At 39.5% G+C, this 18,169-nt stretch overlaps 1 long non-coding RNA gene across 1 annotated transcript in view; it reads left to right on the forward strand.

Annotated features, from left to right (window-relative positions):
• The first annotated feature begins 1,449 nt into the window (after positions 1 to 1,449).
• Positions 1,450 to 18,169, forward strand: part of LOC103886156 — a 34,605-nt gene continuing 17,885 nt past the window's right edge. Inside the window, exons 1-2 of the long non-coding RNA XR_002523277.2 lie at positions 1,450 to 1,626; positions 5,358 to 10,322. This is a non-coding gene — a long non-coding RNA (uncharacterized LOC103886156). The remainder of the gene's footprint in view (positions 1,627 to 5,357; positions 10,323 to 18,169) is intronic.

Consider the following 18,169-nt stretch of genomic DNA (forward strand, 5'->3'; position numbering starts at 1 on the left):
CCATAAACAAGAGAATATATACTGCATGATTCCATTCATATGAAATTCTAGAGTAAGTGAAACTAATTTCTGGTGGAAAAATTTCTAACAGTTGCAATTGAAGATCAACTATTAAAGGGCATAGATACTGTTCTGATCTGGATAGAAATTTGGGTTACAAAGTTGTGTGCATTCAGTAAAAATAAGTGAAAATTTTCTTTATGCACAAATTTATGCATTTCATTATATGTAAACTATAAACCAAAAGAAAAAATTTAACAAATACTAAATTCTAGTTAATAATATGCACACTGTCTGCAATTTGCTTTGAAAGACACCCCTAATCCGGCAGATTAAAATGTAGAAGGAGGGATGGATAGACAGTTATGGGATAAAGTAAGCATAATAAAATGCTAATGGCTGAATCTGAAGGGTGTTCATATAAAATTATTTCATGAGTATGTTTGAAGTTTTTCAAAATAAAATGTAGGGGAAAAGTATTACTCATTGCCTTTATTTACTTGCAATTACTCAAAGAACTCTCACAAGGCAGTTTCCACATTGCATTCTTTAGCCTTTTGATTGATTATATTCTATTTATTCATTTGTTTAACAAATAATTTTAGGGGCATCTGCTATAGAGTGGGTATTGGAATGGGCACTGGAGATCCATTAGTGAATAAGATCATTACTTTGCCTGAAAGAACTTACATTCTAGTAGGTACCAATATATAATGAGCAAATAGACTGGTTACCAATGGTGATTTGTGTCATAAAAGAATCAGTCACAGGGCTGAGACTGAAGGTGTAGAACGGACCACCTACTCTACGCAGGACAGTCATAAAGGGCCAGACATGTAAGCTGAGGCTGTTGGTAGAGCTTGGAGAAGAGCAACCCAAAGTGAAGACACAAAGTGTGTACAATTCTGGGCATACCTCAACAACTGAAAGACTAGTGAGGCTGGCCTGGGAGTGGATTACAAAATGTAGATGGGGAAACGAACTGGCAGGTACAGGATCAGGTGGACCTTGAAAGTCATGGCAAGGTGTATTCTAAGTGCAAAGGAAAGCACTGGAGACGTTTAAACCAAAGTGTGACATGATCAGATTTATATTTTAAAATCAGTGTCCCTGCTGTGAGGAGAATGCCGTGAAAGGAATGTGAAGTTGGATGCAGTGGCTCATGCCTGTAATCCCAGCACTTTGGGAGGCCGAGGCAGGTGGATCACCTGAGGTCAGGAATTCGAGACCAGCCTGGCCAACGTGGTGAAATCCTGTCTCTTCTAAAAATACAAAAAATTAGCCAGGCGTGGTGGTGCATGCCTGTAATGCCAGCTACTTGGGAGGCTAAGGAGGGAGAATCGCTTGAACCTGGGAGGCAGAGGTTTCAAGGTTGCAGTGAGCTGAGGTTCGTGCCATTGTACTCCAGCCTGGACAAAAGAGCAAAACTCTGTCCAAAAAAAAAAAAAAAAAGGAATGCGAGTGTCCAATGAGGAGAGGAGAGTTAGAAAGACCAGATGCCAGATGACGAATGACAGTAGCCCTGGCCAAGGTGGTGAGAGTGGGCATGACAGGAAGTGGATTGATTCACGTGTTACATTTTGGCTGAATATGACTTTTGCACTCTAGTTGTCCAATGATATACAGGTAGGTAAATAGGTAGACAGATATAGATATAAATATAGAAATATAGAGCATATACAGATACAGATCTACATGCAGTTTCTGACTAAATGTCATATTGTGCCCTGAAATCAGGAAGGAAATGAGTTTTTTAAAATTTTTGCTGTCTTGGGAAGGCAGACAGGGCAGTGCAGGTGAAGCATCTTTTCACCCATCTTCCAGGCCAAGAGTGCAGGTGGTTTTTGCCATCTTATTATGTTAGTGGACTGCATATTAAGATCTTTCAAAAATTAGTTTTAAAAAATAGAGTCCTGCAGTGTGATTTCCAAGCCTGCCAATCCCAGCTGGGAGGCAGGCAGTGGGATCACGAGGTCAGGAATCCAGTCATCCTAGCAGGAAGAGCCGTCTCTACTAAAAATACAAAAAAAAAAGCGAGGCCGAGGTGTGAAGCCTGGCTACTCGGGAGGCTGAGGCAGGAGAATGGCGGGCAGAGGCTGCAGTGAGCTGAGATCGGCCACTGCACCCGCCAAGGGACAGTGAACTCCGTCTCAAAAAAAAAAAAAAAAAAAGAGTCCTGCTTGTTCAAATGAGCTAAATTAAGTGGAGATTTAAATATTGTTCATGGTAAATACATACAGTTTTATCTGTCAATTAACAAAATTAAAAATCATCAGTATTATTATCAGTGAAGCTGTGTTGAAGATCATTGCTGTTGGAGAAAATAGAAGTCTGTTTTGGTTTGTGTTTTTTAACTAATCCTCCAGATTGCTTGTCAGTCTGTATTAATCAAAATCACCAGATACTACTCAGCACTGTTCCACTTTGCTCACATAGAAGCAGTCATAGTATTTCATCTTTAAAAAATTATAAAATAAAAACATCTTGGCAATCTGGCTCACACATCTGTCACTGCGCTGTTTGCCAGGGCTAATTTGGCTCATTTGGTTAAGTTAGTTGGCCAGGCACATCCCTACATTGCTCATACTTCACCTTCTACCCTGGAAAGATTTCTATTCTGAGGACGATCTTCTCTGATGGAGAAGCTTGCATAGCTGTTCTTCTCTTCGAGACCTTTAAATATTTTTTCAAAAACTGGTTTTGTTATTGTTCGAACCAAAAGCTAACTCATGTTTCTATACAAAGAACTGTACTACAGTTCTGTTTACCCTTCTACTGTCAGGCGCATTCACATTTGGTTGAAGTGAAAAAGCTCTGTCTTAATTGGATATATCAGAAAAGGAAGACATTAAACTAGCTAGATATGCGAACTTATTTTCATTAGGTAATTGTCATCGAAGGTCTTAAAGAAGATAGAATAACATTTCCTCAAACAAGAAATTATAATTCTTAATAAGACATGCAAATAAAAATCTAATTCATGGTTGTACATACTGGGCCTTTATGCCTCACTATTCTTTTCTGTGGGCCCAATATATTTTCATGAAAAGAACTACCTCATAGCTCAAGGCCTATGGCCTCCCTGTGTGGAAAGAAGCTGGCTACTGAATCCTGCTTTCCACCTAAGAAGACACTATTACCTCTCCCCGGGAAGGCGCTGTGCTGCTGAGTTGTTGCTCTGATGAAATATAATGGATGTACTACAAAACATCAGAAGTTTACCTGGTCGCCTTTGCAACTAGAGTACTCATGCAGGGTGGTTTAGCTGGGGATTGAGGGGAAGTGGTTCACACAGGGTTGGACTAAAGTCTTTGGTTTCCTTCTAACTTGTGGTCCAGGTGAGGTAGCAAAGGCCATTCCTCCTCCATTGTGCTGTGTTCAAGAAAACTGCAGAGTTAAGAAAGAACAAGGACCATGAATCAGGACTTCTGGGACTTTCATTTTTAACCGGAGTTGAAAACACAGGGGCTTGGAGACCTTTTTGGTAACCCTTTAAACTGAAGTCAAAGGGTTCAAAAAGAAAAGGAAAGTCTATGAAATATATACTAAAGGCAGAAACCACAGTGAGAAAGGGAAGTAATGTGTGATTTGGGATAGATGCCTTTGACATATTCATTGATCTCAGTGACTTGCAGAGTGCTGATAGCACTCTGGCCTCAGGGTGAGGCGCCTTGCCAGCTTCCAGATCAAAGGAGTGCCTAGGTGCTGAATCCCTGGCGTACTCCCAAGCAAAAGTGCCTGGAGCCACATTTGCTAATTACAGGTTGTGTTCTGCTGTTTCCAAACAGGGTGAAAGTGACAGAAGTTTAACTGTGAATAATTACACACTTGAATAAGTATGTGATTAGCACTATTTGTTGTGGTTGGGACTGGAGTGATGGGACAAGAATGGAGTGATTGCATTATTTACAGCTTAATTGTAGACAAGTAATTACTTACGTAAGCTGATGGTGTGGGGTCACAGAGGACCTGCAGAAGAATGTAGATGATCTGAAATTCGACTTCTCAAGCCAGTCACTGCGCCTCCCCCGTCCCTTTTGAGCTTGATAAAGAGAACCAACTATGCATTTCTTGAATGAAATGCTTAGGAATGTTAAATGTCTTGTTCAGTCTAAGCAAAGGATCAGTGGAGAAAAATCTCAGCCTCCAAAGTAATAAATCACAAATGCCACCTAGTGGCTTTTAGTATCCAGTGGCTGCATTATCTGTAGAATATAGCTATAGCCCAGTTAAGGAGAGGACTTTTCTAGTGGGGGAGTGGGTTGTTCAGTTATGAAAACTGGGTTGAATGGCCCAGCACTCAAAGTCCTTCAGCCTGCCTCTCCCTTCACTCAGCTCTACCAGAACATCAGAGCTAAAAATTACCCCCACCTTCCACCATTGTAACTTCCAGTGGTGCAGTAAAAATTTGACTGCAATTCACCTTGCAGTTTTTATTTTCCCCTAAGCCTCTAACATAATAAATGAGGAATTTAACAGCTTTCATGATTTGCGAGTAGATTCATGGTTGCGTTTTGCTGGCTGCCACTTCTCATTCACAAGGTGGTTGAAAGCCACTTCTCCAATACCACAAGCCTGGTTTCAAGTGTTCAGGTCTAGATTTAAATCTGGGGGGATTCTGTTGTCATAAACCCTCCCAGGGAGTGTGCAATTTGAGAAATGTATCGGAGAGGTGGGGTTGAGAGAATGAACAGCCCCTCTCCCCAGCTTGTTTTTCTAATTTTGCTAAAAATAAACAGACAAGTCAATTTTCCTCTAACAGCTCAACGCTGGACAAGTAAAATTCTTTGACTAAGATGCAGGAAATATTGCTGTAAACCCAACAGTACAAGTTGAAAGATAAGTAGGCCTGCTGTGTTGCTCTGTGTAGATGCTGCATTTCCCAACCAATTGAAACCACTGCTTTTCTGGTTGTAACACCAGACAAAAAAAAAGGAATGTGATGCTCCAGTTGTTTTAGGCTACAGATTCAAGATTATTATTTGTGGGAGGTGGTTACTTTCCATTTGAAAGAGCTATGATTTCATCCGTCATGCCATTTATCATTTCCTATTTTGGGTCAATTTCCCTCTGCACTTGGAGCCCTCAGCAAAGTATCCATGCCACTTCTTTGTGGGACATTCTCCTGCAGATGGCTACTCCTACCCTACCCAGGGCAACCTCTTCACTCCCAGGATTGCCCTCACTCTCCTGGATACTATCACCTCTCAAAACATATCCAATTAGATTACTTAGGATACCACTTATTGGTATGATACCAATATCATATCAAGGAAGGAGTCTCTTTCCTTCTCTAATTTGGGGACATCACCCTTAGATGGTATATTAATCACATTTTTATTTTCTGTATTTCTGAGGCTTTGACTCCTGGAACCTTGCCAACCCTGGAAAGACTGACCCTCCTAAGGCAAGTCAATTTCTAGAGATAGCAAAAAAACTCACTCCTTTGCGGCCTTTCATACGCAAACTAACCAATCTAGGATCCAGCAACCCATCGCCTACTCTATCAGGCTTTTATACTCTTGGTCACTATTCCTCTCCTCTAATCATTCCAGGGCCAACAAGAACACTGGAGAAGTCCCTATACTCCAGAGCCTACAAAAATTATTCAGGCTACGCAATCCTACACCAGCTTACCCTGCTCGGCCCATTCCTTCCTAGGGAAACCACAGTCGAGGCTTGTGCCCATACTTGGCCCTCATTTCCTTTGCCTCCTGACTGACCCTGGTGCTTCCCAGTGTGACCCTGGGTGGCATGATTTGCCCCACCCCCCACAGGAACTTGGAGTAATAATCTTTTCAATGGCAGTAGTCTTCTGACCTGTCGGCCTCACTGTCCCTGAATAATAATACAATCTATTTTTTTTAAAAGCAGATAGCCTTTGTCTAAACCTAACCATGCTTCTCCAGAATGCTTATTCCAGGATATCACTTCCTCTTGCTTCCTTAGAGCTCTCATCTCAAAAGCCCACTGAACAAAAATACACACATCTTACAGTAGGAAAGCCTCATTTCATCAGAAAATCAATTGTGCCGGGCTGACACTTGTCAGCTTCTTCCCGACTGTTCGCCTCGCTCTGTCACAAACCCCACCTCTGACCACCTAGGGGGATATTCCACTCTCAGGGATGGACAACTACTCCATCCCACCTCACTCTGTCCACGGAAGGGCATATCTCTTTTCTTAGAAATGGTTGGCTGCTTCCTTCCATTCCCCCAATTCTTAAATCTCCTACTAATTTGGAAATGACCCTTTTGAAACCATTTATTATCTCTTTCACTTCACCACTGAGGTTGACTTTGTGATCATGTTTGTTTTGAAATAGCTAAAGTGGGCTGTATATTTTGATAAAAGGAGATGGCTTTCAGCCAAAGAGTAAAGGGCTGAAATGGAAATGCCAGTGAAATGGGAAGCTCACTGGAAGGTCAGCTTGGAGTCTGACCTTCGCACTACCAAGGACATACTGAGTGACTGTGGCCAAGTCACAACTAATCAAAACTTTATGTTTCCAAATGTAAACTGAGAAAACAAATAAGAGGATATATCAAGAGTCATTAATAGAAGAAGTGTACTGCATTAACACAGTGCATCCTTCAGGAGCAGCCCCTCCTAGGATACCCACTTTAGGATAATTCTGAAAGGGTCAAAAAGATGCATCATTCCACCTTGAGTAAAAAGTCTCTTTTCAACATGCTTTTTGCCTTCTATGTAGTGATGTCTTCCGGCTTTCACGTTTTAAAACCTGTATGCCCTTGATCCTACTCCTTCCTCCACTATTGCACCTCCTTGGAAATCTGAGAGACATTCATGTCCCAGGAGTGACCAGCATAAAGAGGGCTGAAACCCAGCCCCATTGCACAGCTGGCTCCCAAGGATCTATCATGGATAAGTAGTCTCCAATCCCCCTAGTACCTTAGGGAGCTCATTTTGGATTTTGTATCCTCCGTAGGACAGGTGACAGTGTCATTCACATAAGGGCCGGTTTAGGTCATACTTTCCGTATAAGCAAGTGAACAGAACTTTGATCTCTTCTTCCCTCCCAGATCTTCTCTATTTAGCAGTTTTCTATGATACAAACACTGGCTCCATTTTACATGTTGATGATACCGGTAAGGAAATTCAATTCTTACCAAAATGCTTTCCCACAGAGCTGTGCTTTCTAAAACAACAGAAAAGGTATGCTTTGACTGAGCACAGACATGTTGCAGGTTGCCGGACACCAGCTTAGCCCTAGCCATTGTTCAAAAATTCAGTGAATAAAGCAGAGTGTTTTTACCTTCTCCTCTTTTCTTTTCTAGCTATACCAATGGTGGAGAAATAAGTCTCCTACCCTAAACGAACTAAGCCTACTGCATTTTTACAATTAATATGTGTTTGTTATTTTATGGAAAGGGGGCAATGAGAGGCTTTACGTTGTCTTTGACTTTCATTTCACAGCCACCAGTGTAAAATGTTCTATCCTTCACCACTTGAGCAGCCAGCCACTAAACATGCCAATCAGAAGAGAATGTTAAATTGCTGGCGACTGCAATGGCATAAGCTATGTTTAATCATTTACTTTGAATCTGTTTAAGACGCTAATACCCTAGCCTATAAGAGAATCAATATGTTGCATTAAAACAGGATTTGATGTCGCATAATACAATATTTAAAAGCACAATGGAAGAGACTCTCAGAAGAACAATTCAGCCCTGAGTAGAAACAGATAATGACTGCTGTGATTTCCACCCCCCCCCCCCCCGTTTTTAAAGAAGTGATTTTTTTGAAAGACATATTTTTGAGAACGTTCTGTTCTATCAAAACTTGTAAACTATATGAAGTCATTGAGCTCAAACGCCTTTAGATTAGTCTTTAAAGAAGCACATAATATGCCTAGGAGGCAGAGCAGTGTAATCAAAATTCTCGTTTTAATGAAGTAGAAGCTCAAAATATCATGAGGTACCATGCCAAAGCAACAAGTGAATGTCCCAGGGTACTTGTTGAAGGGAATTATCACTCTTCCTTACTCATTTTCTGCCTCCAATAAAAACAGCAGGGTCTCTGGCTTGGAACCAGGCTGAAAGGAGTAGCAGCAGTTCTTGAGAGGATGACAAGAAAGAGGAATAGAGTGGAGACTGGGCCACCTCTCCTCCCTACAGCTTTTAGGTGGTGAGTCAAAATGGCTCTGTACCAAGCAAACTGCAGATATAACTGAGCTCACTGAGGGAGTTTCCAAGGGATGCATCCTCCAAGACCTCCTTATGCACTTAGGTGATAGTGCCAAGTGTTTGCGTTTAGTAAAAAAAGGACTTTACTGGGATTTGGGCTTGGCCACTAATTTGCTGACTTTAAGGATTCAGCTCTTCTAAAATTGTATGCAAAGCCATTTCCTATTCCGCAAGGATTGCCTGGGAGTTAGTGAATCAATGACTCAGATGTGCTTTGAGCTCCTTGGCAAGATTCTAATATCCCAAAGTGTTGTTCTATGTGAAAGATTTCCTGACTCCAGTTGGTTCAACAGCAGTTACATCTAATGCCAATCTCATTGAGCTGGGACAGGTAGAAGACTCGGATTTCCTTTGTTCAACCACCCCGTGACCTAAGGCAGTCTGGCACAAAATGGTTTTGTGGATGGATGAGCATCTGTTCTTATTTACAAGGATGCCACCGAGTACTGCCACGTTCATTTCCTACCTCCTGGGAGTTTTGTGAGGTTTATCATGATTATTCCAGCAGTGCACCAGTAAAGACAAGAGATTTGGAAGTATAAAACATATTTAGTGTTTGCTGGTGACTAACATATGCTTTCAATTTGCCACTTACTTTAAATATGTGATTTTCTTCATCACTGAATTCATGTTGAATGTGCTTAGAAGGTGAAAGTTGGTGAGGCAAAGCATTTTGAAATTGTTCTGGTGATTTTGTTTTTTCTTTAAAGCTCACATTGTTCAACATATAGGTGGGCACAAAGCTTGCATATCCTATTAACAGAGGCACACCTATGTTGTGGCTGTTCTCAGGATGTTGTCATGTTGCTGACCTCACCCCTCTCTCCTCCTTTCATTTCCCTTTCCCGGGTAATTTCCACTGTCTGGATCCATGACTTCCGCTGAGCTCCAGATCAGAATGTATACCATTATGGTCCACAGCTGCCAATCAAAGGATAATCTTTATTTTCATCCTAAAATTTATATTTTTCCATATAACTCTGAAGTTTTGGAGTTACACTTGAGCCTTCTCTCTTTCTCATCCCCAATGTCCACTTAATTATCACATTCTGATAGTCTATCTACTTACCATCGTATACATCAATTTCCTCCTTTCTATCTATACTTGCACTATTGTCTGGGATATTGTGAAAGCCTCCTGACACTGCTACAGGCTCAGTCTCACCTCCTTCCAATCCCTTAATTTGCTGTCAGAATGATTTTTATAGTACAAAACTCTCATTGTACTTAAAATCCTTTAATAGTCCACATTGTTTTAAAAACAGAGCCATGCTGTTTCATGTTTCTGTCCTTGGGTAAATTGTTATTTATTTCTAGAATGTTTTTCCAGCCACTTTCACTTAAAAAAATAAGTTTAGCTATTACGTGTACTTCAAATATCAATTTAGGTATTCCCTAAAAAATCAGAAAGTTTTCTTGGAAGCTCCTTATCAGATTAAATGCCTCCTCCTCTGAGCTTTCCAAATATCCCATGCATACCTAAATCACAGCAAATACCATACACTATTGTTTTACAGTTTTTGGCTTACCTGTGTCCTCTCCCTCCATCACTCTAAGGACTCCCAGAGTCCTGGTATTTTTCTTTTGTAATCTATTTTGGAAGCCCAATAACAGCCACAATCAATTAAACCAATAAGAAACTTAGATTCTGAGTGGGCAACCTTTCTTTCACCTTGGTAGAAAGTATGTTTTGCCTGTGCAAAGAATGACAAGGCCACTTAATGTTATAAAGGCTAGGGGATAGGTTTCTGATTTCATGTTCTAGAGGACTGAGTGAATATACCATCAGAAAGATTCCTGTGAATCTAGACAAAACAGATCTAGTAATCTAAGTCAAGAAGTGGATTAGCATTGTTCCTAAAAACACAAAGTGAAAGAATGGTTGGAAGTCCAAATGAAGTGTGGCTGAGAGAGGAATGCTCACTCGGTATTCCATTAGTCTTCCTACATTCCCAGGCCCTTTACATTAGATCTGGCCATGTAACCGGCACTAGCTAATAAAATATGACCTATGTCATTTTCAGGATAAGGCAGTGAAAAGTCCATGTATGAGTCTTTCTTCTGATGCCAGGGCCATTGAGGAGACAGTGCTGTATATGGTGCATCTATAACAAGGTAAAATTATATCTATTTTTTGAGCAACAGTATAAAAGAGCCTTGTATAGAATGGTGTCAGTAAAACTAAAATGTTTTTCATTAAACTTCTGAGATTTTAGAGGTTGTTTGTTATTGCAGCATAATCTAGATTTTCCTAAGACAGAGATGATTTAGAAAAAGAATAAAATGTAAGTGTCCTTTTAAAATTGGACAACAGTAACTTGATGCAGATAAGTTGATGTGGTCTTTCTCCAAGGATATTTAGATCTAAATTCTTCTAAGAAATAGTATTGAGAGGTAATTATCCATAAATCTCTCACTTGTCTGTATGACTTGTGAGCAGAGTTACAGACTGCCTTTTTCTGAACTATATTTTCAAGGATGTTTGTATAGTGAACGTCACTGGAAAATAGAAGTAGTATCCTTTTTTGGAGCAAAGAGCAAGGTTGCTTTCTACCTTGGAAGAGACCTTTAGTTTCTATCTCCAACTGCCTATTGGAGTTGACAAGAGTTGAAGCTGACAGGAGTTGAAGTTGAAGTTGGAGTTGAAGATGACAAGAGAATGTAAGAGCTCAATACTCCCTCTCAGAAACCACCTCTCCCTGCAGCCAGTTGGAATGCCAAGTGTCCCACTAGAATTCAAGGAAAGGAGGAGTTTCCGGATAAGGTACAGGGAATTCTAAAGACAGGGCATTGAAGTCAGCTACAAATGTGCTTCCCGTCTAGCCTGGACCATTTCCTTACAAAGAAAAAAAATTTGCACTTTAACTAGACTCACATTTCATAAAGACCATACAAAATGAAAAAAAAAAAAAAAAAAGATGAGCAATTAATCTATAGGTGCAATTAATTAGGAAAATTAATCCAGATAATTGAGATCACAATGTAGATTTAAAAAATTTGCAATACCTGATATGAATGTCTATATTGATCATGTTAATTGAATATCTTTCTTGGGCATAGGGAAACAGCATGTTGCCTGGCAAGAGTAATGCCTTCTTGAAACAAAATCACCATGAGGACTAATGTTTGACTCCTGGATAGGTGTTCTGCAGCAGGGTCTTTAAATAATGCCTATAGCACAGATAACCCCTCATAAAGAAACAATACCTTTAACACAGATACCCCCTCATAAAGATGTTTATCTTTATCCTCCCCAGTGATCATATTTCTGCAAAATAGTTTGAGACATAATCAGCTGCGCATGTCATTACCCTAAAAGCTTGCTATATAAAGAATATTTTCTGGAGAGTCGGTGCAGGGATCCACCCTCCCTCAGCCACTTGAGACATTGCTTCAGTTCATAGGTTCCTAGTAAATATTTTCTTTCTCAGAAAACCGGATTTGTCAGCGTCTTTCTTTGGCCCCTCAGCTTCCTCAGGCTTAAGAGGTAGGGTTGCCTATACTTGCTCACTCCAGTCAAATGAACGTCCTTCACTTTCTACTCTTTCAACCCTGAATGAAACAGCAAATATTTGGGTGCTTGTGAGTTGTGGGTTAAGCACAGAAGGTGAACAATATTTCAATATTTTCTTATAATTGATGATAGCTCAGAAAATGTGGTTGCATATCTTATTTCTTTTCCAATTTGAAAAATATAAAAGTTTGTTTATAATATGTGTGGAATACCAAAGTAATGATGCCTATTAAGGTAGTTATTCCTAATGCATTTTTGCATGGATTTATTCCAAAAGTGAGATTATTCAAATGTGCTGTGCATTATATGAAGAATGCAAACTGGATAATACTTTTGTAGTTGTGGATCAAGTGTTGGTGCTATGTTTCCATTTGTGATACTTGTTGAAGCCAATCTATCACCATCTGGCTTCAGTCTGTCTTATACAGGTTGTCTGGATTGTTTAGAGTTAAAGAGGGCTTCTAGCCATGGCCATGATAGTATGAAGATAAATGCAAATGATTTTTAAAGGGATAGAGCCCAAGACCTTGGTCTCTTCAGCACTGGTTTATTTAATACAAGGAAAATCTCCTAGGCATAAGGATAGGACTTCCAGTGACTCTAAATTTTAGATACCTCCAGGAAAGTAGTATCTAAATATTATCGTTAAGGTAATATTCTAGAGTACTCATCAGTACTGCTTTCTGATTATTTCCAGCTCTCTACCTCCTAAATACCGAGTTTATTTCACCTCCTGGCTCTCTTGTGGATGTAGGGGCCATGGGACTAGTTCTGGACAATGCATTGTAAAGGAAAATGATGTGTGTCAACTTAGGACTGAGCATTTAATTGATTGTTCAAGACCTCCAAGTCTTGCTGTGTTCTTTGGCATATACACAGTGATGTTTGCAGTGGGAGCTACTGTTAGCCTGGGTGTCTAAACGATAATCATATGCAAAGCCTCCTTGTTGATCTATGATAGGTATGTAGCTTGAGCAAGAAATCAACCTTTGCTGTTGATCATAGTGTTGCTTGTTAACGTAGCATGACCTATCCTGTTCTCACTAACGTATTTTCAATGACCCAAAGTCATATTGGCAGTTATACAGTTGAAATGTCACAACTCCTTTATAGTGTTATTATGGTAAACATTTCTGATTGATCCTTGCACTCTTTCCTGTCAACTTCAGTCAAATCCTTCTATTTGAGCAGAGGAAACACTTTTGTTTTCACAGAACCCTGAGAATACTTGACATGAAAGAGATTCTTAGGGAAATCCTTAATGGAAAAATGGAGGGGATTCCATTTCTGGACTATCTACCCTTTCCTCCTGATAATAACAGAAAAGGAAATATTAGTATGATTGGGACAATGACAGTAGCAACCCAATTGGATATTTACCTGGTAAGATTTGAGATTGACCCTGGTTTTTGGTTTATTGGGTATACTGAGCAAACTCATGCTATAATATTTGCTTTTATATATGCTAAATATAAAGGAAATATAAATCTTTGAAGATAGAAAAAATGTTAAAAGTACACAAGCTAAAGAATGTTTATTTTCAAAGTCGTTAACCATTTAGTAAAAGGTAATTTAAGGGAACAAATGGATCATAACATTTTAGAGTTATAAAAAATATTAGACGTTATTCAGGTCATTTTCCTGCCATCATATGTGAGGAAATTAAAGTCCCCAAAGGTTAACTGAATTGCTGTGAGTCCAAATGGTTATTTGATGGGACGACTTGGTTTAAATTCTTTGTTTCTAAACAATGCAACCAAGAAGCCATTTATTGGATATGGCTTACCATGCTTTATTCTGCAAGACACTTACACACTGAGCACAAGTGAATAGACCAGGGTTGCTTCTTCAGTTGAAGACTATGAATGGATTAGATGGGAATTTATGAAGACATTGGCTTGGGGAATTTTGCTCAGTGGCTCCATTAATTCCTACAAAAACAAAGCAACAAATAAAAACAAAACCTGACTGAACCAGTTAGATCGTTTTGGAAGAGTATGAGTACAAGAAATACTTAAGGTTACCAAATGGCAGTTGGAAAAAGTAGAAACAGAGAGACGTTGGAGTCAGAGGAGCTGAGTCATGAGAAACAAAAAGACTTACAGACTGCTGTTCCGTTCTGAATAAGAATTCTACTGTTTATTCACTCTGGTTTGCAGTCTAAAGCTAGACTACTTCCTGAGCTACATTTTGCCATGTATTTCTGTAAGATTAACTCATTGTTTTTGATAATCTGACTTTAAAAAAAAGTTATCCTGAAATAATTAGACAAGCTCAAGTTTCCTCTGTTGGAAGTATGCAATAACTTCCCTATCTTGCTCCCACAAACAGAACACCAACTACAGCACATAGCATACACTCATAGGGATCCTTTTCCAATTCCTTTTCAAATAGTCTAACTGGGGTGGGGAGTATTTGTCTAGGGAAACAGAATACTAGACATAGATACTCTGCAATTCTGACTTTTGCACATAATTCAAGGCTATTTGTGCCTTGAAAGTAAGATAAAGACCATTGTTATTGCTGTTAGTGGTTCCTCCTAAAGCCTCTTTCTCACAGTAATAGCTCATATACAGTACTTACTGTGTTCAAGGACTGTTTCCAATACTTGACCTATGGTAGCTCATTTAATCCAGGGTAAACCTATGAGATAGTTGTTGCTATTGACATTTCTATCTCAGTGTTTACATTTGAGGACACTAATACCCAGAGAGATACCTTGCCTAAGGTCATATATCTGGGAAGCAGTGGTTCCCGGGTAGTCTGACTACAGAGTGCAACATCTAATCTCTTTGCCGTAGTGTTATAGTAACTTAAATTACCAGTACATCAACTATTTTTCTCCTACTAAGAGAAATTATTAATGCTGTTAAACAGTCCACCATTATAATCATCATATAACTAACAAATAGATTCATTTCCAATCATAAATTTAATCATTAAACTACTGGTCATGGTCAATAACATTTCATTTACAAAGACACTTTTTTTTTTTTTTTTTGGACAGAGTCACACTGGAGTGCAGTGGTGTGATAGCTCACTGCCACTTCTACTTCCTGGGCTGAAATGGTTCTCATGCTTCAGCCACCTGAGTAGGTGGGATTACAGACATGCGCCACCACAATGCTAATTTTTGTCTTTTTGGTAGAGACAGAGTTTTGCCATGTTGGCCAGGCTGGTCTTGAACTCCTGAGCTCAAGTGATCTGCCTGCCTCGGCCTCCTGAAGTGCTGGAATTACAGGCATGAGCCACTACACCCGTCCCAATGATCTTTTTTAACATTCACGTTTGCTGATAAATGACTTGGAGTGGAGAAGGGTGGGATATGTATCCTCAGCTGACAATGAAGAACACAGAGTTTACTAACTGTTTATATTACACTGCAGGCCAAGAAACCCAAAGTCAAACATGGAAATTAGAAATATCTCTTTGATTTTCTCAAAATCCCAGGGATTTATAAATAAGCATGATAAACAAAACATTCCCCTTTGGTCTCTGCAATTGACTGATGTCTACATGTTGCATGAAGGCATTGCTTTCTTTCTATATGTCTTCATGGTTAAATGACTTAACTCTTTAACAGCTCTCACTAGAGTCCTTGCTTGATTGACCCATGATCCATGATCCATCCAGTTCACAATAACACATGCTTCTCCTTTCCCTACCTACTGATTAGCACCCAGCTAACTTCTCTACCCTGGAGGATCAGGTGAAAGAAAAACACCAGATGGGAAGAAAAGTGGAGAGAATGATTGAGCCTGGAACCTCAGCATGGCATTATCCACATGGGCTGTTTTATCAGTATGCCTTTTTGTAACCCCAGATAAGGGAAAATTGTAGCCAGAGAAAGATAAAAATAGGGAAATTCAACCATTGCAGGCATTTATTCTTATCTTTTGTTTTTATAAAGAATGACAAATAATCTGAGCATATCAAAATAATTGCTTTGCATGAAACCCAAATTTACAGTTTGCATATATGCATTTTCTGTTCCAGAGCCACTAATGTTGCATTGATGCCCTATATTACCACTCACTTGAGAATCTGGGGTAGGTGGCTGGGAAGGGGGATGGGAGGAACAGAGGGGAGAGGGAGAGGACTTGAATAGACTTTTGAGATTAGTAGTCTAATGCTCCTTCCTGTTTCCTCCTTCTCCTAACAAGGAAAGTGAGGCCCCAGAAGGTTAACTGACTTGCACAAGGTCAGATGAGCTCAATTGTCTTCTAAACTCCACGCGGAACTTTTTTCATTTCCAGCTTTAAATTATTTATTCAGTTTTTTGCCATTTTCACTTCATTGAAATGAACTCTCTCTTCTTGCTATTATATCCTGGAAGCTATTTATCCAACCTGATTTAATTGCATTTTCATGCAATTGTATTACATTTTGCAATTGCTATTACATTTTATATTCTCTGTGTTTTTTATGTCCTGGTGCCAACTGTTAGCATCTTCTGTGTCCTGCTTTATTATTGAATTACCCCAGGTGTTTCTTAGGCCAGATTTACTTATATTGTAACACGGAGTTAAAAATGGTGACATAGGCAGAACGTTTCAAATCTTATCTTAGGGTCTATAAAGGGGAAGAAGTTGAAAGCTAAGGGTTGTTATTGTAACTATTTCAGTGCTTGCCACGTTAGGGCTGTAATAAATTCAAGTCCTTGGTCTCTGTGTTTCCATAATTTCTCTCCTGTCCCCTCTCTTTCTCATAAGTCCCTTTGGAGAAGCAGCTGTCTCCTGGAACCGCCTGTCTTTTGAAATTAGCTTTAGGAAGTCATTGCAAACATCTAACATTAAGTAAATGAACCCCAATTTAAAAAGGATTTACACAAATTAGGCAGAAAAGCTCAGGGGAAACCAAAGCAATCCTCATAGGTCAAAAAGCCTGAGGAAATTCTTACAAACATTTCCTTGTTTTCTTAGTGGGCATATTGCTAAATACAAACTGAGGCAAAGTTTGAGAGCTTGTTAGGGCAGATGGAAATTTTGAGACATTAAAAAAATTCTTCAAAAGTAAAGAAATATTTATTATAGCAAAAGTCAATAAAATATGTGGCCAAGTAAATGCCTTTTTTTTTTTTTTTTTTTTTTTTTTTTTTTTTTTTAGATAGCCCAGTAGCATAATAGCACTTGCCAATTATGGAAGAGAAATTTTGATGTCTCCTCAGGCTTGGGCTTTATTTAGATGGACTCCAATCTAATCCACTGTCGGATGAATTATATGCACCATAGACTTCAAAGGCTTTATGCTCAATGGGAATGTCCAGGATAAAGTGCTATGAGAAATAAATGATTGTATTGCAGTGCAGGATGCCAAGCTGCAGTGATCACTTTTCAGTCACTGGAAAAATGTGGTGTGCAAATGGATGTCACACTGTGATAAGGGGGAGTCCAGAAATATAGTGGCAACACAGTGAGCAAACTTAATGAAGGCAGATCCTTCACTTCCCTTGGCCAGCTATGCTCTGTAGGTGGTGATTTTACTGATGGACACAGTTGTGTCTGTTATGTGTAAGCATAGAAGCCCTCAATGCTCCTTTGTTACATTAGATATGACAGAGTTAAAATCACAGCAAAAATTTCAAAAGCTTGGCTGAAAGTAAAATTTGCTCTAGATATTTGCTTTAGCAGTTTTCCTTGACTCCTGAATAGGACAGGTTATCTAAGGGATCTAGGATTACCTGTGACTGTTTTGTGGGGCAGCAAATTCTCCTCTAATGTCTTCTCCTGAGAGAAGAAATTTGACAGGGACTGCCAGATAAAGGATAAAAGCTGAACCGCCACAGCTTTCTTCACACTGCCCAGTTCTCAAACTGTAACCTGCATTAGAATTATCTGGAAGGCTCCTTGAAGTAGATTGTCAGGACCCATATCCCGCCCTGTTTCTGATTCTGTTGCAGAAACACCAGGGGATAAGTCTAGGTCCTCTAGGTCTAGCTGCTCACTGCACAGAAAGCCAATGACTGAGATGACCAATATTGCCAAGAAAGAAGGCTTTAATTGGGTGCTGTATGGGAGCTCAGTCTCAAATCCATCTCCCTAACCAACTAAAACTCGGATTTATATAGGAGGGAAAGAATGTAGCAATGTGTAAGAAAACAGGAACTAGAGAGGAACAATGAAACAATCATGATGAATGAGGGGTCTGGCATCTTATTGTCTGGATGCCATGATTGGTGAAATTCAGTTCTTTGATCCTTTTTTTTGTGAAGCTTGAGAGACCTTTCTTGAGGAAGGAACTTAGATAAACAAATGTAAGTTTCAAGCTTTAAGACCAGAAGGATCAATTTCAATGTTTATCCAAAAAACAAAAACAAAAACTGTTAATGGGACTATTGAGTTGGTTTGAATTCCGTAGGTCTAGAGTGGGCTCTAGTTGTCAGGTGATGTTCATGTTGCTGGCCAGAGCGGGGCGGGGCACACTTGAAGCACACCCATCTATGATCTGT

The sequence above is a fragment of the Papio anubis genome, chromosome 7 (genome assembly GCF_008728515.1).
Source record: "Papio anubis isolate 15944 chromosome 7, Panubis1.0, whole genome shotgun sequence".
NCBI lineage: Eukaryota > Metazoa > Chordata > Mammalia > Primates > Cercopithecidae > Papio > Papio anubis.